The sequence below is a fragment of the Rattus rattus genome, chromosome 3, assembly GCF_011064425.1.
Source record: "Rattus rattus isolate New Zealand chromosome 3, Rrattus_CSIRO_v1, whole genome shotgun sequence".
NCBI classification, from domain to species: Eukaryota; Metazoa; Chordata; class Mammalia; order Rodentia; family Muridae; genus Rattus; species Rattus rattus.
The window spans coordinates 211,223,558-211,248,549 of NC_046156.1; the positions used below are offsets into that span (position 1 = coordinate 211,223,558).

Below are 24,992 nucleotides of genomic sequence, written 5' to 3' on the forward strand. Positions count from 1 at the left end.
GAAAGAGTCAGATGCAGATATGTGCACCCAACCAATGAACAGAAGCTGCTGAACCCTGTGTTGAATTAGGGAAAAGCTGAAGGAAGCTGAGGAGGAAGGCAACCCTGTAGGAGGACCAGCAGTCTCAATTATCCTGGACCCCAAGATCTGTCAGACACTGGATCAGCAACCAGGCAGCATACACCAGCTGAGATGAGGCCTCCAACACATAGCAGCAGAGGACTCCTGGGTCCGAGTTTAGTCAGAGAAGATGCACCTAACCCTCAAGAGACTGGAGGCCCCAGGAAGTTTACAAGTCTGGTGGGGTGTGGGAACATCCTCCTGGATACTGTGTGGGGGTTTGTTTGGGGGGATTGTATGGGGGGACAGGGAGTAAGTATGGGATGTGGAACAGTTGGACTGGGAGGGGAATAAATCTGGAGTGTGAAAGTAAATAAAAAATTTTAAAAAAAAGAGTAAGTTTCTGGCTACAGCTTAGAGAAAGGAGGCTGCGACTTTCTAATGAGTGTTTCCAAGATAGGCTTGGCAACTAATTGTGAGCTTGCCTTTGGTCAACAAGCACAGACCTGGTCCTTAAATATGCTTAACACATTTAATTGCAATCCATGGTCATAACAGTATTAAATTTTATGATCAGAAATACCAAAAGACCGTTGATCTCCCTGTCAAGTGAGTAAATGCTGGCAAATTATCAAAATCTGATCTTAATAAAATTATATTAGTCACCTTGTAAGGTGTCATCTCAGAGTTGCGCTGAGATCAAAGACCTGATCTGAATGTGTCAAACCAATTGCAAGATGCAAGTGGCTGTGAGTTAGAAAGAATTGACCGGCTGAGACCGTACGAGAATTTGTTGCTAAAGGAAAAATGTATTTTTGCCCGTTATGAGTCGAGGCCCAGGCATATCCTTCTAGCGTAGTAACTGGTCATCGAGATTCAGACCTGTGTTTTATGCTGGTGTACAATTATCAACAAATAACAGTGACAACCCAGTAAATGTTTTAGGCTACAGATTAAACAAAATTGTTGAGAACACTGACCAGGTAATCCCAATGAAGCAAAATAATCCCAAAATTATTATTATTATCATTAAACTAATTCAAGAGACATCAAAAATTCTCTGGCCTCATATTTCTTGCTGAAATAATAAAAAATAATTACTATCTAGTCCACAGCAAAGGATAGCTTTAAGGGCATAAATTCCCTAATGCATGATGTGTCCTATAAAATACTATTCAAATCAAATATTTATTGAACAATTATTATTATAACTGCAAAATATTATGAATGCTTTTGGGGATTCTTGTGTTAATTGAAGGGGGGGGGAAAGAAGGAATTCTGTGCTCTTGCTGCTGTAGAGATGTCTCAGTCGTCACGCTCATTCGTACTCTTGCACGGATCCAGATTCAGTTCTCAATCCCTCCTGGCTGCTTCCCAAAAACTGTACCTCAGTTACAAAAGCTCTGACATCTTCTGACCACTACTGGTTCCTGCACCAGATCATGCATATACATAGACTCAGGGAAAAACATTAATGTAAGATAAAACAATAGAACGAAATCTAAAACAGTGTTTAAATTTAAAAAAAAATTCTGTTATCTTATGAAACCCTCATATCATCACTGGAGATAGCAACAAGCAATAGTCAATATATAAACAAATCAATCAATAAACAAACAAACTAAATAAATAAATAAATAAATATAAATGTCCTAATCATATACCAAAAGGGATCGAAGTAATGAGAAAAGTAGAGGCATGTAAAATGCTACAGGTTGAAGATTATTGAAAAATTCACCAGGGATGTAAGTTAGGGATGATGGTCTCCTTCTAAGAGAGTGGTGCTTGAACAATGACTGAGGGCAGCGAAGATGCGAAATGCTGCAAGACTAAGGGATTGTCCTAAGGTAGAGAAAAATGGTAGGGTTTAGACACAGGGGTTACACGTTTTTGACTGTTACTTTAAAATCTATTTAACTATTTTTCTAAAACTAGAGTGAAATGGCAAGAAATGCAGAAATCCAGCAGAAGGTGGTTACAGCAATGTTACTGAGGATTGTAACTGGGTCCAGGATTACAGCAGTACAGGTACCTGGAAGTAATCCTTTCTGAGGTATATCTCCTAGTATAGACAGCAGGATCTACTAGTGTGTTAAATGCAGTGTATAAACAAGAAAAACCAGGATCACTTGTAGGTTTAGGGCTTGATTCATTGAGAGAGGGTGTAGATTTGGGGCATGGAAGGCTGAGTTTGGGCTACTACACCTCCAAGTGGAAATGTTGAGCAGTCAATTAACTGTGTGAAATTAACTGTATGAATGTGGAAATCAAGAGTCTAGAAATGTAAACTTGGAAGATCAACAGGTAGTTAGTACTTCAAAGCATGAGATTAGAAAAGATTAAACCTCAAGGACCTAAGTAAAATGTAAGACGCTGACACATGGGTGCACTGATATTTAGTTTGCTGGACTTATTGAGGAACCAGCAGGAAATAAGAAGAAAGAGTAACTACTGACATGAAAAGGGAATCAGGAGATGGCTGTGTACTGGGAGTACAATGAAGATCAAGGTGAGCAATGTGTTATTAAAGGTCAATGAGATAGGAATAGTGGCTAGTGGTAACACAGTTTAGTAACGTGGTGATCATGACAGAAAACAGTGTTATCTCTAGGGGCAATGGAAGATTAGGACAGCTACCTGTCCTAGGCCCAGGTCGTAGAGGAAGAAACAAACAAACAAAAACCCAGAGCCTACCAAAGGAAACTGACAGACAGCATCCCTATCAGGAAGAATCAGACTTCCATCAGAGTAAGGTGAAAAGTGTTTAGAGAACAGTTTAAAGATCTAGAGATTGAGAATCTAATCCTCCTTTGATCCCTGAAGATTGTTGGAGTTCAAAGTCATGAACTGTATCTTGACAAGTTCATATACCTGTAGGTCAAGTTCAGACTTCTAAGTGCCACAAGGATCTACAATTTCCCTTTCAACCCTGAGAATTAGGAAGTCTGGAGGAAGCATACGCATTGCTCTCCTTTGAAAATATCTCTGTATGCTTGAATGCAGTTTGAGTATGTCCCCCCAAGGTTTCTGTGATAGAAACCTTGATAGATCCCTACAGTGACAATATTGAAGGACAATTGAACCTTTAAGATGTAGGTCTTAGTGGCAGGTAGCTGGACAAGGGAATAGTTTGGTTTGGAGGTAATGGTAATACCAAGGAATGAATTAGTTCTTGAAAGAGCAGGTTGGTGCAAAGCAGAGCTAGACTCTGCAGTCAGCCATTTCTTCTGCCGCTCTACCTTGCTCTGATGAGAAGCCTAATGCCAGAGTCAAGGTAAAGTTCTGAACCTTCAAATTTATAAGGCAAATAAAATCCCTTTCCTTATGGATTATCTTGTATCTGATAATTATTTAACAAAGATGTCTCTGGAGATAATGTAAGGAATACCATAAACAGTAACTCTTTATTGTCCTCTATACGGGAACTGAGGAATTCTCAGGAAACTACATGTAATTTCTAATGTTTGTGATCTATTAACAAGAACTAAAGACTTTAGAGAAAGTGTAGTCTCAAAAAGATTTTTCATTAGCATCTCTTCAAAGAATAAGTTAGGAAGGTACCCACAAGAGAAATAAGGATGAGTTACCTATGCACACAAGATACATTTAATTTAGCCTCATAAAAACAGTGGGGGAGAATTAGCTATCCCATTTGGATAACAAAAGATAGCCTTTACTATTGGCTCTCAAATTTCTATGAAGCATATGTTCTGGGACTTTTCATGGTTGTTTTTTGTGTACATTTGCATGCTTACAATGTTTTTTGGTCTGTTAGAAAACAAATATTTGGTAAGAGTTACTTGTATATTCGTCTAAAGCAGCTACTGTGAAGGTTGCTTTTCAATGTTCATTGATTGGATAGTTTATCAATTCAATATCTTTCATACAATGATTATGGGTATTTATTCTGTATAAGGCACCAATATTTCTTTTATTATGTTTTCTATTCTCTGTCCAACATTGGTGATGAAATCTATTTTTTTTTAAATCTTTAATTTGAGGTTGTTTATATGCCAAGAAATATGTGAGAAAATCCCTAAATATAAAACAAGCTGAGGAAAAGATCTTTTCCATGATAAGTTTGATACACAAACATTGGAGATGTAATACTTTTATTAGAGTTATTGACTATGGCTTACTATTTTTAGCAATTTATTCCAATTTACTCATTCAACCAAATCACTAAAAGTTCCGTGCCGCGATTAACGAATTCAGAAGTTTGACAGCCCTGATTTAGAATGTTGTTTCCACAAATGTGAACACATTTAGACAAATTTCTGATTCTTCTAAGATTCGGCATCTTCATGGATTACACATGAATAATCCACTTCACGGGATTCCGGAAAAGATTAAGATAAACACTGTGAATGCCTTCAACATAGAGTCTAAAACATGCGTTCCACTAATTACTACTACTACTACTACTACTACTACTACTACTACTACTATTAAATTCAAGATATAGTGGACAACGGGAAAAATAAGTGAGACATGTTTTCTAATACCAAGAAGCACATGCTTCCTCGGAGAAATGCACACTCGTAGCTGCAGTGGGCAATATAAGTACTGAAAAGCAATCATGGAGGTCAAAAACCACAGAGGAGGAAGTCATAAAACAACGAGGTAAAATTTCGGGTGAGGTTTATGTAATTCTCTAGTTAAATAATTGCCACTAGCTGAGTGTCCATAAAAGTAAATCTAGCGGTTATAGGTTGATGCGACAGTAACTATAGCTACCCAGTCCAGGAATAGAGCTGTGGCACTCGTGACTTCAGAAAACAAATTTAAGTGGATGGAACAAGTCAAAGGTATCGAACAGAGTCACATAGGAGCTGGAGAAGCATGTTAAGGCGCCAAGAGTTATGGATATAAGGAAAAGCACCCGCGTTTAGCCCCCTGTATCCTTGCCTTGCTGTACCTCTAAAGGAACAGAGGCAAATCTCACCATCACAGCACTTCTCATCCCAACTGGCTACTCCACCCCTGTGGCATCGGGAGAGAATCCCACAGGAGACTGTGGGAGGGAAGATGCAGAGTGGAAACGCTTGACAGGAATGCTCTTTCTCTTTTGAAGATTTTTTGAGATTCAGTCAAGAAAGTAAATCCTTTGTGCACAGCAAGGTGATTTGAATCAAAATGAGATTCTGAGGATCACTTTCCAGTGTGTCTTATGTTGTATTTCAGAGTTGCACTCTGTAAAGACTGGTTTGTGTCCTCTAAGCCTCCCTGCCCATTAGATGTGGTTATTTTTGTCTTGGGCTCATTAAACAAAGTACTGGCAGGGTTCAGGCTCTGGCTTCTGTTGAAAGTGATTTCATCTATTGTAACCGTGTTGTGCAATATTATAACAGTAAGCTTCTGTCAGAGCTCTGAGCTCTGAAATAGACCGGCAGGACCTCCCTTACTTTAGCCCCGAGAATGTCACCATTGTGCAGTGGTTCTGACAAGCAATGACAGGGAAACCCACAGGTGGGACTTCATCTATTTGTTCTCTCCTTGAAGAATGTAGAACAGAGTAATAGTAGCTGGAAGCTCTCGCAAAGACAGTAAATGCTCCTGGACTTAAAGCTTCATTTCAAAGACTAAAGGCAGAAAGACTGGCTGATTAGAAAAGAAAGGGAAGCCCATTTAAGATTAGAAGCAGGCTTGGCCTCTGGTTAAAGCAAAGGAGTGAGACCAGCCTAGACTGGATGAATTCCAAGTCAAGTAAGCCATCTAGACATTAAACTTAAGCTTTTCGCTTGGAAGGGAGAGTTGCCCCCATGTCTCCAGTGTATGCTGTCCTTGTAGCCCAAGGCTCACTAGTTTAAATGAAGCTTACATATACTAAGGAAATCTGGAGGGAGTTCCACTTAGGAGGAAGCCCAAAAGACTGAAATTATTAAGGCATGAACATCAGCGGAAAAGGACATCAGCCTTTTTGGCAAAAGCAGTGTAGATTAGGGGAAAGGCGGGCCCTTAATCAGCTGGAGGCAAATTTTATTATTATTTAAAATGATTCAGAGAATTAATTGTTTGGCTGCAATATCCCTTTGGATGAGAATACAGAAGCAGCTTCTCAGATATATCAATTTTATTCATATGAAGCAATAATAGGAGGCAATTTATTTTTTTTTCAGACCTCTTATGCTTTCAGACATCCAATATTTATCAGCTCTTCACAGTACAAATAGTAAAAAGCACATTAAAACAAATAAGAAATGAGAGCTGAGAAAATAATAAGTCTTTTTCCCTCTGATCAAAATTAAAACTCCAGTATGACATTAGGTTTTTATAGGCTTTATTTTAATTTCAGGATATCTGAAGCTCTACCCACCCCCAACCATTTACCTTAGTAGCCAGGTGACATTTTCTCCCACTCATTCCGTATGTTTATTATGAGGATGTCCTTTGAATTGATGGAGCACAGCCCCGTTTCTTCAGCCACTGAACATGGCAGACGCCAGTATTAATTGTCAGTATTTTCCAGTGAAATCTAGACCACGGTTCATATAAGACAATGGAAGCAATTACATTTTTTTTTCCCTTACAAACAATGGCATTTCTGTGCTTTCTTACTTTCCTGGAGTTGAGTATTTTTTAGGGTGTAATGATAAAATATTGTGATAGATGGCAGTTCTCTTCTCCTAACTGTACTAAAAGCAAAACACTTATTCCTAAGGAATAGTTGTGGCTTATACAAATACAATTCTTTTTTTCTTTCTTTTCAATATAGAGTAAGCCACTCTCCATTTAAAGGATCAGTCCGTGTACAATCACAGTCCCTGGTAGTCTGCCAAACACAATAGGGCATTAATTAACATGTGCTTGGGGATTCATCAACATGCACAGTGGTAGCAAGCAATTGGAGCCTTTTTCCCTCCCCTTTTCCACTCTGCGCTGACAGCATTCATGAAAGATCTACTCTAGTATGTAAATCAGTTCTTGCTAAACTCCTTGTAATGGAGTCCCTTTATTTTTCAAAGCTGTTGTCAGAGCTACTCCCATATCTTAGAAAGACACTCACTCTGTCTCTTTCTCTTGTTTAAAAATCCGACTACAGTGGGCAAAAATAACATATTTGTTTACTTGTCATGTAGACTGCACCGTAAATAAATCATCTGATAAATTACTTCCCCAATATGAGCGGAATGAGATTCATTTCCCTTAATGTTGCACCAATGGGAAGGGCAGAATTGCTTTCCCTGTTAGCCCAGGGTGACTGTGTGCTGGCCTGCTAGCTTGTTTGAGTGCTGAGAGAAATACTGTGCAGCCAGCTTTTGCCACCTGGTACAAGCAGGTGAAAAACAAAATAAGAGGAGTGAATTGGATTTCAGTTAGTTCTCAGATGTTCTTTGTGCCTCTGGCTTTGCTGAGCCCTGCTGACTGCACCAATTTCAGCACCTTCTGCGGGTTCTTTGTTGTAGGTTCACTTTAGAACTGGGTGGAGCACATTTGGACAATAGGAAATCCGTCCCCTTGAAGTAAAGGGTAGAATGAAAGAAACAGAAAACGGTGTCCATATCTTTACTTTAAAAGTAGAACATATGTTTCAGTTTTATCTGAGTTCTAGATAGCAAAATGGATGGCTACTTTTCAAAGTAAAACAATATGTGGAAAGTGCTTAGCAAGGTACTGAAGTAAATGCCTAAGAGAGGACAGGTGAAATCATTCTAACGAGTGGAGTTAGAGGGGTCGTTGTTATCTTCTATTGTCTTTTACGACCCAGAAATCACCAGCGTTATAAAAAGTACAATGTGATTTTTACGTTTTAATCATTTCTGAGATATATCTATGAAACGCTTAGCTTGGGGAAGCAGAGGATGTGGAACGTGAGAGCTCAGTCCGGTCCTCCCAGCTGTTTCATAAGCACGCGAGTTTCAAGAGCAGCTCAGAGATCATTTCTTCCCTCCCATCCTGTTCTACCGTTATTTGACCTTGAGACCCAGCTTCTTTTTTTGTAAAATGGAAGATGACTGTAAAAAGACGACGAGGTGACTGATGTGTGTAAAACGTTGACCGCATGCTGCCTGCAGAAACGATGGAATGGTAGACACACAAACGAGGCGCTCCAGACCCCTTTCTCCTTTGCGGAGGCAGAGAAGGTGTTCTTTGGTTCAGGTCAGGGGAAGACGACCTCCTTTTCCCTTTGTCTAACTCACTGATGCTCTAAGAAGCTGGGGTACAAACTCTGTTGAGCCCTCAGTGCTGTTGTTGTCTTCCACTGTACCCCTGATTTATGCCCTCTCATGAGAGCCAGATACCTTCACCTGACTTCATTAGAAAGGGCCCACATGATAACTTTTAATAAATACAGATTTCAAAATTTAAAATTTAAATGTTAACTGAAAAATGTGTCCTCATTAAATACACATTTTTTTTTCCTTACTGGAGACTTCTTGGAAAATGTTTCCAATTTATAAGTATTCCTCTTATCAACAATCCCTTATAATTATTTTTAAAATATCCTTTGAAATAAACATTTGAGAGAGTTCATATAATAGTTCCTTGAAACATGAAAATTTAGCTATAATACTGTACAGCTTGTTTTCCACTAAGAATATTTTTGTCAGTTATGAGACGTGCTGATGTTTCCATGAATTAATTCCCCTCCAGCTCTATTTATATCGTGCTTGGATTTTGAGGTTTTAAGTAAGTTTTGTTTAAGATTTGCTTTTACTCAACACAAGAAATTATAGGATGGTTTTACGATTAAATTAAATATGCTAAGTTATGGTTGAACTTGAGGTCCATGTGGGAAGGAGGTAGCTTCTGGGCTCTGCAGCCTGAGCTACCGCCTGGGCTGCAGAAGGTAAGGTCAGCTCCATAAGAAAGCACTTGCAGAGGAAGACTGTCCTTCTTTTAAGACAGAATAGCGTGTGTCCGTCTTTTACATTTGTGGCTGCACTTTAAGGAACTTCCTTCAGTCTGAAGGAGGGCTGCTCTCTATGGACACAGACCGGATATCAAAAGACGGTACCAGGATGAGGGGATGCAGACGTTTGGGCATGAAGACTTCACCTTTAATTTTCTTTTTACTATAGAATATGTAAGAAGTCGAGCCATGCAGAACTGCTGAAATGGAGATTATAGTGTTAACTGAAGAGATTATTTGTGGTGACAACAGAGCTGTTCGATTCAACTTTAGATAAATGCCAAGGAAACCACCTCCCTGTGTGGGTGGGTTTAGAAAGAAACAGCAGAAGAAAGCCAGAGCAGAGGAATTTGAACTTTGTCCCTGCTGTTTCCATAAGAGAAGATGAATGCAGTAACCTATAGGAATTACAGTTTCCTCTAACATCAGTGTCTTCTGAGAACATGTATAGGTTAGAAATACTAGCCTGGAGAACTATATATGCTATTGTCTTCCTAATCGTCATATAGCTGATCACTTAATTTTCAAAACAAAACTATGAATCATGTATTGTTATTTTCATCTCCATTGTACAGATACCTGAACAGAAGCACTGTGTATATAGACTTCTTGCCTAGAGCTTCCCCAGATGGATAGCAGCTCAGGGATGCTGCAATTCTGAACAGTTTGGTCCCAATATGGATACTCCCTTTGTACCCAAAAAATAGCTTGTCCTAGGAAGAAACTAAATTTGACAGATAAGATGTTTTACAGAATCTTGTCACCATCTCAATGCCACTAAAGTATATTTCTGGCCCTAAGTGAAGCTAGGATTGATTACAGAGAACCCTTAAGTAAACAAACATCAAACCACATCAACGATAATTAACTAGTGAGGTTAAATTTTTCCAGTTAGTCTATGTTTTGTGAAAGAATGCATAACATCTAGTCAGTTAAGACTATTAGTGACATTGAGTTATATATTATTTTGAGTAAGCCAGCACTGATAGAGCAAAAACTAAAGTAATTGCTATGTTTGGGGATTTTCAAAAAAATTACTATTGATGCTGTGGTGATTGTGACTTGAAATAATTATCAAGATGCCCCAGTTGTCAGTCTTGAGAAAATAAACTGCTACATGGCCTTCTTTGCTTCTTACTGGGTTAAAAAGCTGGTTTCAGTTCCCTCTTCCCATGGATTATACAAGATTGGAAGGGGAAGAACTAACACTAGTAAAGTTTTCCTATTAAATATTAATAGCAAAGAGTCCTTAATCTCCATATGTTGAGTTATGTATGTTGTGCACAAGGGAAACATGGTGTTTGAGAATCTGTCTGTGTAAAAGAAACTTTTCAGTACCAGTACATAACATACACCAAAAAGCCATTATTTTTAAAATAAAACATCACGATCTAAAACTATTTAACTCCCTTTGTGTCTAATCATTGTTCTCTGAACAAAGATTTTAACCTCTGGTTAGTGATAGCACTTTAGTAAAACTAAAGGTCAGGTTTCATCACCTGAGACCTGCTTACCACAGGACAAGAAACTCTGCCTCCCTTCCTCCTCCTCTATCTTATCCACACAAGTATCTGCATGCATACATATGTGTATGCAGTCACTTGTAGCGTCAATATTCATAAATCAGACCTTTCCATTGACACTGAAGAAGCAATAACTGTTAACGGAATAATTTTGCCTGCTCTCACATCTAAAGATCTAATATTCTTCTCATTTGTCTTCTTCCCTCACAAAATGGTCAAAATCATTGACAAAAAAATAACTGGCTGATTATTTTAAAATCAAATTACTTGTTATATACTAAAACTGACTGGTTTGGAGATGATTGCGAGGCTATCCTTGGCCAATTCTGGGATGTGGCTTTCTTTGCACATCTTGCCCAGTTCTCTCTCAGGTACTCATCCCTTAGAGTGGGAGCTTCACACTCACATTTCTTATCCCTCTACCACTTGAATACATTTTGATATAAGACTTTTTCTTAATGTTTATCTAGCGTAAAGTTGCTATGTAGCCAACAGAGGACAGAGGCTACTACACGAGAGTCTGGAGTTCACGGTGGCCTTCCCTGGTAATCTGGTCACTGAGGTCTTGTTGTTGAAGAGCGAATAAGTCAAGGGGAGAGTGTTTGAGGGATGATGGCATTCTGAAATTCCTCTTAACATATTTAATACCCATCTTCATAGAGTCACAATGGGCACCAAGCAAAGAACTTAAAAGTGCAGTACAGAATTCCACAGTTACCTTTAGAGATGTAATGATGGTGAAAGAAAAACATGAGTTAGATGCTATACTAAGGTTAGAGGCAGGTGACTCTGAATTACCACACCACAGACAATGACAACTGATAGGTAGCAAATAATACCACCTATATACGGACAGCACTAACTGAGTTTGGTGGGTTGTTAAAAAACAAAAAAAGGGGTTGGGGATTTGGCTCAGTGGTAGAGCGCTTGCCTGGCAAGCGAGGCCCAGGGTTCGGTCCCCAGCTAAAAAAAAAAAAAAACAAAAAAAAAAAAACAAAGAAAAAAGAAATTGGAAGGGGACATGGTAAATAGGGATATGGAGGAATTGAGGGAAAATTGTGGGAGAGATATAGTCACATTTCATTGCATAGATGTACAAAATTCTCAAAAACTTAGAAAGGAAAATACTTTAAAGCCGATAATTTCTGATCAGAAATACCAGAAACATAGCTGTGTTGAAATTTCCTTTTTAAAAACCAGCTAATTTTGAAGATGCTAGTAACAATGACCTTTGACCCTTTTTAATGACTCAATTTGTTTATCCCATTCAAAGTTTTAAGATACTTCCATTTAACTCTCTGATGGTAAATGTTTTATTGCCATATTTGATTAATCATGGAATATTAAAGAATATAAGCTCGACAGAGTCTAGTCCCCCATTGACATTCAAGGGCTTTCTACTATAAGATCAAGGTTAATGAAAGTTACCTCTGCAATTCCTCAGGCACTTGTGGTTGAGCAGTTCATTTAATTTCTATTCAGTTGGCATCCCCGAGTGGAGTACCTGCTCTGCTAGAGAAGCAGAAGACACACTCCGGATGAACTAGAAGCTAAGACACACAGCAGGTCATGTAAAATTGAAATTAACTTTTCTATTTGTCGTTTTCCTAATTAACATTATACTACCAGAATGGAATATTATTTAAATCTTTTTCACCCCATTGGAAGATTTGCTCTGCCCCGGAAAGCATGGTAGATCCAGGTGGAAACGAACTTGAGGGTCACACCTTGGCACCAAATAAGAACAAAGTAAGATTTTCTTTGCAAAGTCTACAGATTTTCACGTTTAAAAAAGGAGGCCAAGCCATGTGTGCTTTGTTGTATTTCATTTAAAAATCATATTTCAGCTTACCTCTTATTTATCCTTAATCAGTTTGTTTAGTCATCATAAATGAGAATTCTCTTCCCTCTAAGATAATGACCCTCTCAAACAAACACTAAGCTAGAGGGACCATTAATTTTATTTTATATGGAGACATAAAAAAATCATTGTACAGTGATTCTTCTTGGCTCTTTAACAGAGAATATGCCTCATTGCCAATACCTACAAAGTAATTATAAAAACACATCAAGGCCTTTGTACCCAGTTAACTGGAGCCAAAACTGGGTAAAAATATTAGGAACTACGTTTGCAAATATCTGAGGCCTTCTATTAAAGTCAGATGTCTTGGTGTCTGGATTTTCTCTCAGGCCTTACCTGCAGTCCGGGAGGTCCTATGGTCGAGACTACCCCACTGCCCTGCCTCCTCCTGCAGCCCTGTGTGTACATTTCTCTGCCTTTCATCCTTCCCTATCCTGCCCCATCCTCAGCAGCCACATTAGTTCTTGCCTGGGGCCTGTGTAGTTGCTATTGTACTGTCTTCCTGCCTTGAGTGATTCTGCAGTTTTATTTAAATGTCACTTTGTCACGAGTGTATTTACTGGTCACCAGTGTCTACACCACTCTCTGATCCCCTTATCTCTGACTTTCTACACTTCTCTACAATATTTTAAAATTTATCACTCTACCACTACATTTAAATGAGAGACCAGTAAGGACTAGTTTTCCTGTCTGCTGTTCCTTCAGCCTTCAGATAAACATTCCTCTTATCTTAGTGGGCTCTTAAAATAGAGCTGTTGAGTGAATGGATGGATGGATGGATGGATGGATGGATGGATGGATGGCTTATGTTTAGATTTTTTTTTCTCCTAAAACCAACCTTTGGGAAGGAGTACAGCTAATAAGAACCTGGATTGTTAAGTGAGCATTTCAACTTGAAACTCAGATTGAATCTTGATTCTATTGTTCATGTACCAAGATACTGAAAGCCAGATAGATAACATCTGTTTTGTTTTGTTCTTCTTATCTGAAACATCTTTATAGAAATACTCATCTTATTGAAGTATTTAAAAACAGGCCTTTGTCTAGTGTATAGCCGCTATATTCTATAGGTACCCAACTATTCAAGCCCCTTATGACATTAATCCTCTAACTCCTAAAGTATGGAAACTCATCTTATTTTACACCTATTTGATTATGCCCTTAGTGTTAGCACACACATGCCTGTACATATTCTTACACACACGCAATTGAGCATGTGGAGGGGACAGCTTGAGGAAGCCCTCTTTCTACATTTTGGATTTGGAGGATGAAACTCAGGTTGTTAGCCATGGTAGTAAGTGTTCTTACCCACTGGGCTATACTGCCAGGTTGGAACTTACAACTTCATTTAAAAAAAAATAAGAAAAGATTGCTTCCAGGTATTTCTTAATTGGATGGAGGGAAAATCAACCCTGGGAATTTGGAAATCCCCCCTACTTTGTCTACCTAAGAACGTCTCCCCGGTCTTTATGCTGGTAGAGTGCTGTGTTCATTGCAAGGTCCCTTTGTCTGTCCACCCAATCGCCTAATCTCACAGCTGCTCCTCACATAACCCACCTCTGTGATGCTGCCACTCTCTATGAAACCAAATTCTTTCATTTCCTAACATTCCTCCCAAACTCTCAAAACTACTGTCACTTTGCTGAAGGGCGTGTTTTAGAACCGTCTAGTTCTTGCAGGATCTCTTTATTAGCAAGTAAAACCTATCACTTCTAGAAGGATGCAAGCTTTCTGGCTGAAGCACTACATAAGGATTTTCTTCTGCATTACTGGAAATTTGACAAGTTTCTAAGGAAAGAGGAGAGTTCGCAGTTTCCACGGACTGTGTGAATGGGAAATTTGTATATAATCAAGGCTCGGACAAAATATTCCACTAATTATCTCATCCAATTGAATGCAGCCAGGATGCTAGAATATAGTGTTGTTACATGGACTAAAATGTTCTTTCCTTTACTATGTGTTTCACCTTTCAATGCACAGAAAAAACCCTACAACGAAAGTTATGAGCCAATGAGGAAGCCCTATGTTTAGTATCTGATTTTTTCATAGGTCAAAGAGATTAAATTGAGGACCATGATCCAGAATACCAGTTGTGAAACCAATTCAGAGAGTGGGAGCCCCAGGCAAGTCACCTAGCTGCTCCCTCTCCCTTCCCCAGGTAACACTGGAAGTTGCACATCCCCTTTCACTCGGGCTTTTGCATCTGTCTTTCTTCATCTAGTTTTCAAGTCAGGGATGGAAACTGTACTCCTCTGGTGTTGCTGCTCAGATTACAACATGCAAAGGAAGAAGGCTGCCCCTGCCAATTCCAGAGCCTGGAATTTGTAGCTCCCTGGCAGTTACGAGCTAAACTCTTTCCAAGACTCTCTCTATTTGCTCTCTAAGCAAGAACTCAGACAACTTCCAGCTATGGGAAGCACAGTTTCCTTATTGACCTTGTTTCTTATGGACTCGGGTTTTCCCAAGGCAGGTTTTTGTGGATATCAGATATTCAGCTGACCTTCAAATTCATACCACTGCATATGCAGGCTCTTGTAATATGCCTTAATATTCATTTAAATCTAACTGTTCATAATGAATGCCTTGCAAACAGTATCTTCATTTTAAAAATAATTTTAAGTTAGCATACAAAATAATGGTTTATTGTGACACCTTTAATATGCATATGTCTTTATATCACTTCTTTTTATTTATAAAAATCGTAGTACCTACATAAATGGCAGTAGCCTTGTGATTTATATTTCATACATTTCAGACAGGGAACATTGTTCAAAATAGCTATTTAATCAGTAATTATTATTTGCTATTACATTTGCATATTCCAGATCATATGTTTTAGAGCTAGTCTAGATGAACTGGGGATGAGTTTCCTAAATCTAAAGGTTATATATAAAGTTTTATCAGGGAATTCCATACCCAATCATTTATTTTCATAGATCCAGAGTGAAGCTGTGAATACCTAAGGAACATGAAGGGAGACAGACTGAAAATCACGAATCAACTAAAATACTAACCGTAACTCCAATTTTGCCATACTGCCCAGTGAATTCAATCACACAACACACTCTCTCTCTCTCTCTCACTCTCTCTCACTCACTCTCTCTCTCTCTCTCTCTCTCTCACACTCTCTCTCTCTCTCTCTCTCTCACACACACACACACACACTCACTCACAGACACACATACACACACAGACAGACACACACACTCACTCACAGACACACATACACACACAGACAGACATACACACACACTCATAGACACACACAGACAGACAAACAGACAGACAGACAAACAAAAAGACACACACACACACACACACATACACACGCACACACACATACACCCTGTACCAAAAAATAAGGATTTCTGTGGCAGCAGTACTCAAAGAGACAAAAAGATATGGAAAAGGATAGAAAAATGAAACAAAAGGAACCAGGAAATAGTAGGAGGCAGGAGTAAAACGTTGGGAAATAAAGGTCTACCATCCTGCAGAGGATGCCAGGACAATAATGAGTTGTATTAGCTCTCATCTGGGGAGAGAGTAGACAAGGACGTAGATTAAATTCTATAAATGTATGGATAACAAGAAAGCTTTAATGTCACAAAATTTTTAACAAAAATGACTATATTGTACTAGGTATTCCCAGCCTGACCACATGTTTTGGAGATTTAAATAAACATAAAACATTAGTAAAAGAATATTTCTTATAAAGCAGAGCTAATATAGAATTTATATAGATTTAAGAATGCTTAGCGAGGATGCGGAGAAAGAAGAATACTCCTCCATTGTTGGTGGGATTGCAGACTGGTACAACCATTCTGAAATCAGTCTGAGGTTCCTCAGAAAATTGGACATTGAACTGCCTGAGGATCCAGCTTATACCTCTCTTGGGCATATACCCAAAAGATGCCCCAACATATAAAAAAGACACGTGCTCCACTATGTTCATCGCAGCCTTATTTATAATAGCCAGAAGCTGGAAAGAACCCAGATGCTCTTAAACAGAGAAATGGATACAGAAAATGTGGTACATCTACACAATGGAATATTACTCAGCTATCAAAAACAATGACTTTATGAAATTCATAGGCAAATGGTCGGAACTGGAAAATATCATCCTGAGTGAGGTAACCCAATCACAGAAAAACACACACGGTATGCATTCGTTGATAAGTGGCTATTAGCCCAAATGCTTGAATTACCCTAGATGCCTAGAACAAATGAAACTCAAGACGGATGATCAAAATGTGAATGCTTCACTCCTTCTTTAAAAGGGGAACAAGAATACCCTTGGCAGGGAATAGAGAGGCAAAGATTAAAACAGAGACTGAAGGAACACCCATTCAGAGCCTGCCCCACAGGTGGCCCATACATATACAGCCATCCAATTAGACAAGATGGATGAAGCAAAGAAGTGCAGGCCGACAGGAGCCGGATGTAGATCGCTCCTGAGAGACACAGCCAGAATACAGCAAACACAGAGGCGAATGCCAGCAGCAAACCACTGAACTGAGAATAGGACCCCTGTTGAAGGAATCAGAGAAAGAACTGGAAGAGCTTGAAGGGGCTTGAGACCCCATATGTACAACAATGCCAAGCAACCAGAGCTTCCAGGGACTAAGCCACTACCTAAAGACTATACATGGACTGACCCTGGATTCTGACCTCATAGGTAGCAATGAATATCCTAGTAAGAGCACCAGTGGAAGGGGAAGCCCTGGGTCCTGCTAAGACTGAACCCCCAGTGAACTAGATTGTTGGGGGGAGGGCGGCAAGGGGGGGAGGATGGGGAGGAGAACACCCATAAAGAAGGGGAGAGGGGAAGTGGATGTTTGCCCGGAAACCGGGAAAGGGAATAACACTCGAAATGTATATAAGAAATACTCAAGTTAATTAAAAAAAAAAAAAGAATGTTTAGCTTAGATTCTTCTGAACACGAGAATGAAGAAGACCATGAGATTTGAGGCATAATGAATTATCTAACTTTTTGGCTTCTGCAATATCTGTCACTATACTACACTGACAAGCTTATCAAATATTTTCCTTGCTAGATTGTATTTTTTTTTTGTTGTAGCAATTTCAACATAATTGGACGTAAATTTTGTGGTATGATGTCAACATCCCCAAGCCAAGGTATAGCTTCTAAACTAATGATATTACTCTCATGTTTAAGAAAACTGAAATGGTTTCCTTGTCAATGAAAAAGACTAGTGCCACATATGCTCAAATATGGAAACTTATCTATTTTTATATATGAACAGAAGATATAGCTATAAGTTTATCATCTTGTTGCCCTTCCTCTATTCCATTGTATCTGCCTACTCTAAGTTTGAGAATGGAAATGATTCAATTATTCATGACAGATTGTATGCTATAACTGTCATAATGGCTAACTAATTGGCAATTTATTGAATAATATTTATGTGCTATTAAATGAATAGAACACATTAGATCTTGTAATCGCCTGTGTATACCATACACAACTGACCTGTTTCTCCATCAGATTAATTTGGGCTCATTTTCCAATTGTATTAATATTATGTACAATAATCTGGTTTATCTAAAACAAACTTTTAGATGAAATTCACAATTTGTATTGTTTTTTACCCTTTGTTTCAAAGGTATCATTAAAAAATAGAATTTATTTTCTATTTTTAAGATTAATAGTAACATAAGATTTATAAAGGACTATGTTTATCTTTGTTTTCATTAATTACAGCTTAACTTTGTAAAATGCAAGTGCCTATTGATTAGCTGTGAGAATGGTGGAGAGGAAATAAATTTGAATTTGTCAGTGAAACCTACAGAATTCTTTATTTGAGAACCACTCAGTCTTTTTGAACTAAACCAAGCATTTTCATCCTTATAGCATTCCCAGATACCAAGATTTATAAATAAATTACTCTTATTTTAGGCAGGCTTTCAAAAGCCCAAGAAATACCTTTCCATCATTTTTGCTGTGGTATATGAACAAGGCATCCTTCTGCTTTCAAGTGAAGGTAAATTTCTTCTGGGTTCTCATATAGCTCCGAAGTAATTCTAAGTATTTTTATAGCATAACATTATGCAATTTCCACTAGACTTAGCATCACAGAATCAGTATAGGTACTATGGAGTTTCTTAACAATTTAGTCTGGTCCCCAAATGGACATGAATACAATGTATTTTTGGTGATTTCTGTATTCTTCTGATTTAGTTCTGACAGGAGAGAAAAAAAATAGAATTAAAGTTCAAGAAAAACCTTTAGTACTATAGGAAAAAATTAGATAAATTATACATGAGAGGGAAGGAACAATATTTTCTAAGATACATACCACAATCCTGACAGATACTCTCTGGCTCAACAATTCCCCGTGGACTGTAAAATCACAACCAAAGTACTAGCAAACCAATCAAGTGTTGACTTAGGTGCACACTTGATTTCCACATCCTTCTCAAGCATGCTAGGCTACACCCAGCCCAGCAACTTTCTAGCATAGATAAAAGCGTCTATTTTCCTGCCTTGATTTTTTTCTCTTGCCATCTTTCTGTCTAGGATGAATAATTACTATCATATTATTCCTGTACATCTGTAACTGCTATCCCCAAAGAATACATCATTTTCAAGTTGTATTTAATCATGTTCTTCTTTATGGTCTTCCTTAAGCCAGGTCAAACAAATCTCACTCATTGAGTTAGACAAAAAGTTTGCCACTTCCTGATCTGACTCACGGTTTTCTACCTTTTATTATTCCTGAAATTCTTATGCTTTTCCCAAGACAGTAGAAATCTTAAAGATAAAGATGTTTTATTTATTTTTATACCTTTTCATAATCCTGGTGTAATTCCTTACCAACAGTAGGAGATCAAGAAATAGTTGGTGCATTCAACTGAATTGAATTAACATTAACTCCACACAGAATTTAATAGCTAAGGTTAAATGTCTTACTGTATTTATTTAAAAGACTTCTGTCTTCTTCGTTGAGGTGTATTTGCGGAAGACAAAAGTGCTAAGAAAAGTTGAAAGTCTTTGAAAATTAGCCATAAACATTTTTCAAATAATTGTGATCAAGTGTCGTGGGAGTCAAATAGATGAAACTAACTAGAGTCAGGACGGTGTGCCGATAAAAGTACACATTCAAAGTGATTATGAAAAATTGCCCAGTGGATGGGTTTGGGGCTAATAATTTCATAAGTTATTTAAATTGTCTACCCTGTGCAAGTCTTACACCTTCATGTTCCACCTTGACTGAACTTGAGGCTCTTGTCAAAAGCAACCCTCCAATATGAAAAGAAAAGTTGTATAACTTCTTTAATAACACCTCGTACCTCTCAGTGAGCTGTGTTCTTCCTCCGGGACAAGTGCTTTCTAATATTATATATTCCTGGTCAGTGACTTAAAAAAAACCTACCCAATTGCAGTCTGCCATTCAAAAGGAATATTTCTGCAAAGAAAACGATGTGAAAATGTAGGCATTCAAGTGAGAATTCAATCCTTCACAGTACAGAGCCTCTGTGAAGCCTTTTAAATGACCCTTTTTATCACGGTGCCATGTCTGTACCTTTCTGAATAGTGAGACCTGTAAGAAAAATAGATGTAAGTATACAAGAGGTTGAGTAATGCATTACTCATATGTACTTTGTTCTTTTTGGCAAACTGACCTTATCAAAGGAGAGAAAGCTATACATTGTGACAAGCTGAGCCTTACCAGAACGTCTGAATTAAGAGACTGAGTACTGATATCTGGATTAAAATATAATCAGAATCAAAATCATCATCATCACCACCACTTCTACCACCACCACCACCACCACCACCACCACCACCACCGTCATCATCATCATCATCATCATCATCACCACCACCATCATTATTTTATCCTCCTAAGAAGTGAAGATACTGGGAAATTGAGTTCTGTCTAAATTAAAACCTAAGTTCTTATTACCCACTAAAATAATTACCTTTTAAAACAGTAATTAGAACAAATACTTCCCCCTTTAAATATGTTTCTTCTTTCATGTTCAAATAAACAGTTATAAACTTTTCATTTTCTATATTTTATAATAAACAGTTACAAGAGGATGGTGACCTAACATTCATCACTTTATTGAAAGCAATTGCTATCTAATTTTGTTTCCATTTATTATATTTAAATGCAAATTTAAATTATCATATAAATATTGTACAATGATTAGAAGGAATAGGTAGTTCTTTAATAAATAAGTAAGCCCCTTAGAACTTACCTTTTTTAAAAGACACATTCCTTATGCTAATTTAAATCATTTTAGTGAGATTATTAAATCATTTCAAAAACTATTTATTCACAGGGTTAACAAAGAAATCTGTTACCTTAAAAGTAGATACAAATAATAATACTGACCATTTCTAAATCTTTTGTGATGGACAACAGATAAGTTCATAAAAATTAACAAAATTATCTGGAATGGGTAAGGCCAAGGGGAAAAAATGCTAACACAGCATACCAGTGTATCAAACTAGTGGCAGGTCGTTCTCAGGAAAAGAATTTCTATTGTCCAGTTACTGTGCATGCAGATTTACTAACTCTATATGTATTTGCCCAATTAATTATTCTGTTGTTCAACAATGACAGGTAATGGTCCAAGCAGCCTTGTCCTCCTCAGACACAGATGGAACTCATTCAGGAAGATAACTCCGTATTAACGAAGATAACTGTTTCTCTGCAGAAAATGATCCCAACAAACTCTAAAATTATTTTTTTTCTTTTGAAATAAAGGTATCACCTTAACTATTTGTTACAATGCTTTGTGAGAGAAATAATTGAATAAATGTCTTTGCAATCCTTTGGAGGAACCTGGAAGTTGGTTTCCTCTAGGCCATTCTTGCTCATAAGCAACTTCCATATTAAAAAAAAAAAGCTGCTGATCAAAACTGTTCATCGTTGTCCTTAATTGGTCTGTTGGTTTGCAACAGTTATCTTCGTTAATAGGGATGAAGGTATGTTCTTCCTCTTTCAATTCCGTGTGCTATCTCTCGGTGCTGGTGAGCAGGTGACCAAGCTTAAGATGTAGATCTTAACAAGACTAACATCAAACAAAGAACTCTAGTGCAGGGAAACGCAGCAGTCTGGGTAAAACGGATTAATTAGCATTGTAATTAGCTCACCTGATGACTAAAACAAAGCTGGGCAACCCAGAAACTACCAGGAAAGGAAGACAGGTGCCGCTGCACCCCCACCCCACCGCGTGCGCGCCCCCACACACCTTGTCTCTAACTCAGGGAAGAGCGTGTCTTAACTGTCTTCACAACTCCCTTGCTCCTCAGCCTCATGATGCCAAGTTCATGCCCAGGCCTGGGAGTTAAAAGATGCGTAAAGTTTGCACGCCTGCTATTGTGACATTAAGACTTTAGTAGAGCAAAGCCTCCTTTGTATGCGTGGGAAGGGGAAGGGGACGCAGGCATAGGCTCCCTATAACATCACCATATTTGCTTAGTTTGTGTAAATGTTAAATGTTAATTCACATCTACTCACAGACTTCTATCAACCCCATTTATAAAACACAAGTCCCTGGGTGGAGCCCGCATGTCTAAAGGGGTTTCTTTAGAATTCTATATGTAATCGTTAAGGCTTCTTGCTATTTGATATAAAATTCTGTCTAATTTTAAGCAGTTCCCGAAAAAAGAAACAGTTCCAAAGCTTTATCCAGAAAAGATGATGGAGAACATCAGTGGAAATCTAAGGAAAAACAGCCATGGAGGGGAAGAGTGAGTGACTGTGGAAGAGCTGACCCATTATAAAAAAATAAATTCTACATCAGAACACTAACAATGAAAAGATACCAACTCCTCGATGTTCAGAATACTAATTCTTTGTTCATTTGGCCCTTAGGATTACCCTGAAAATTAGGAAGATGCTTCAATTCTAATTTTATAGAATTAAATGACATCAGTGGACCACAAGCTTCAGACTTCTAGGCCAGCCAACATCTGTTTGTCCCTACTGGCTATGCATGGAGTTTACTCCAAGGCCAGAGAGACACAAAACGTCTAAGATGCTTTCAATAGCCTTGGTCTATCCAAAATCCAAATGTTAATTTTAAACAAACTATTTAGTTCAGTTAAATTGTATCTTGATCAAGTTCTATGTTATCTTTGAACTCAAACAAGCATATCATGAATCAATTATTATTGAAACAAAGCTGTATCTACAAGGAAAAACATCTAAAAATATTCCAATTTAAATCTCTATAGAAGTTGAGGAAACTTTGCATACTGTCAAACCAAATCTTAAATTGTTAGGGTAAAACCTATATCAAGTCTAAGAATATTCATATAATGCTTGTGATGAGGATAGCATTTTCTGGGGGCTCCAAGATATTGCCGTGCCATTTTCTAATGCTCATGTCTATTTATCTTTAGAGGCATTAAACTCACAGTGAGAGTTGCTACAACTTAAAAGGCACATCCGTGTAATTAAAAATTTCAAAACCGAATGACACTATTCCACTGTTGATTTTTAGAACTGCTAGTGAAAACTTGGTAAGTAGTCACGAAATGTTATTTGAAGTTCCTTTCATGACTAATCAGAGAAAATGGTTTTATTACTAACAGAAACTTAACTTCATACCCTCTGTTGTACATACACAGTTTTAAACAAAGATACCACCAACATAAGATTTGTGTCTATCAGAGCATTAAGTTTAAAGCAGCTTGTGTAAACATAGGGCATGATAAATAAACCATGGGGGGATACTTGGAGTACCTACAGGGAATGGAATGCAGAGGCCGATAGGAGGAGAATACAAATTTCTGCCTCTTGTTTTCTCAGTTCTTCCTGTGGAAAGGGTTGAAACTTCATCTGGTAAACCTGGGCTCCTGTTTAGCAACTTGATTATATGATGATATAGAAATAGCTGGGCAGAAGGATTTATCAGTGGAGGATGAAGGTGAGGTTGATGATGAAAACCCTATGCTCCCCTCTCCTGGCCTTTAGATTTAAGTGTAGAAACAGAAAATGAAAAATTCCCAAACTGATTTATATTTTGAAGGCGGAAAAAAAACTTCTTAAGCACTTGAATTTACTACAGAAGGCCTACACATCAAGTTTCTAAACAGGATAAAAGATTGTGGTACAACAGTGTTAAGTCGAATAGGAAGTCCTGCACTTGGCAGTCATGCAGGAGGGGTCACAGGAAGACTGGATAAAAGAAATAGATCAAAAGACAGATGATTCCTGCAAGTTGAGATACAAAAATATTACATTTCTATGGGGCAAACTAAAATTGCAAATTTTATAAATTATAAATAAAACTGCAATATTGTAAATATAAAATGATCGACTTAGTTTTTATGCATTATTCTGTTTCCATTATTGTGTTTACCCCCTGCTTTTCTAAGACAAAGCTTCTAGGATCCCTTGAAGGTGCATTCAGTTTTACAACTGAACATCTACATCTTTGAGATGGTCTATAATTTTAGTCAGGTAAACAAAGATGCTTATGACTATCAGGGTTATGATTCGGTGTGTTGTAGCAAATTGATAACAATTTCCCAAGGAGATCTTCCTTTTGAAAATATCTCCATGAAAATATTCAGTTCCTCACACCTTACTCACATGGAAATCACTTCCCAGCTGTCCTCCCTCTTCTTCTCCAGCCCATTCTCCAAGTGAATGTTACCACCTATTAGACTAACCATGAAATGTCTTAATCATATTTTGAAACCACTAACAAACACAACCTGATAATGCTCAATTCAGGTGACAGTCAAGTTCAGACTTCCTGTTTCATCCCTGAAATGCCTCTTCCTGGATTCTGCTGCTGATAGCTCCTGACGCTTATAGAGTGACATAACTCTACCAGGAACTCTGCTGAGTGTAAAAATAAAACAATAAAACAAAATAATAATAAAATCAAATATGAAAAGTTAAGGAAAAGAAAAAGGAAAGAAAAGGAAAAAAGTCTTCTCATATATTCTACCAAGTAGCCCTGTTACCCTCATAACCAAAGTGTACTATACTGAGACTTTAAGATTAGGATATTTTCCTAGTGTACAAAGCCCTAAGTGTCATCGTATAACTCAAACCTATGAGACTTACCCCTGCAAGCGTCTCCACCAGTGACACTGCCTCCTGCCTTGTTAATGCATTTCTTGCCAGGATAGACATTCTTCTTTACAGGGCTGGGAATCCCACTTTGAAACAAAGCCCGTTTCTGACGCCAAGCTTATTCTGGACTCTATTCCCCTCACTTCTTAGAAGCTGACTGAAATCTCACCTCTTTTTAATGTGTTCATTAGCTCTTCTGCCTTGGAATTCTAAGACCCACAGCATTCACTCAGTCACACCCCTTGTGTTCCTCAGATATAATTTTGCATTATGAGTTTTCTCTAATTGGAGGAGAAGACATTGGTGGGCAGGGCTTTGATCTCACACTTTCCTTTTCTCATCTTTAACACATAGTTCAGTGACTTTCGTCAAGTTTGCATTCATAAAACACTTATTGAAGGAATAAATTAATATGAACTCTACAGAGTGTCATGTTTGAAAAATGATACTATAATTAGTTCTCTAGCATCCTATTATGTCTTGATAAAAGCTCCTGTAGATGTGGCGGGTGGGCTTATGAGATACTGTACCCTTACTGAAACCGACTTTCTGTGTTTTCTCACATTTCCAGAGTTAATTCTGACACACAACTACAAGAGATTATATATGTTCTTGTGTGTATGTTT

General features: G+C 37.9%; 1 long non-coding RNA gene across 1 annotated transcript; it reads right to left on the minus strand.

Annotated features, from left to right (window-relative positions):
- Nucleotides 1-6,396: 6,396 nt before the first annotated feature.
- On the minus strand, nt 6,397-24,789 carry LOC116897320. Its single transcript, XR_004387413.1, has 6 exons — nt 24,358-24,789; nt 21,524-21,612; nt 19,610-19,860; nt 15,215-15,257; nt 11,866-11,949; nt 6,397-6,535 (listed from the first exon to the last, which is right to left on the minus strand). It is a non-coding gene; the product is annotated as an uncharacterized LOC116897320 (long non-coding RNA).
- Between the last annotated feature and the right edge of the window lie 203 nt (nt 24,790-24,992).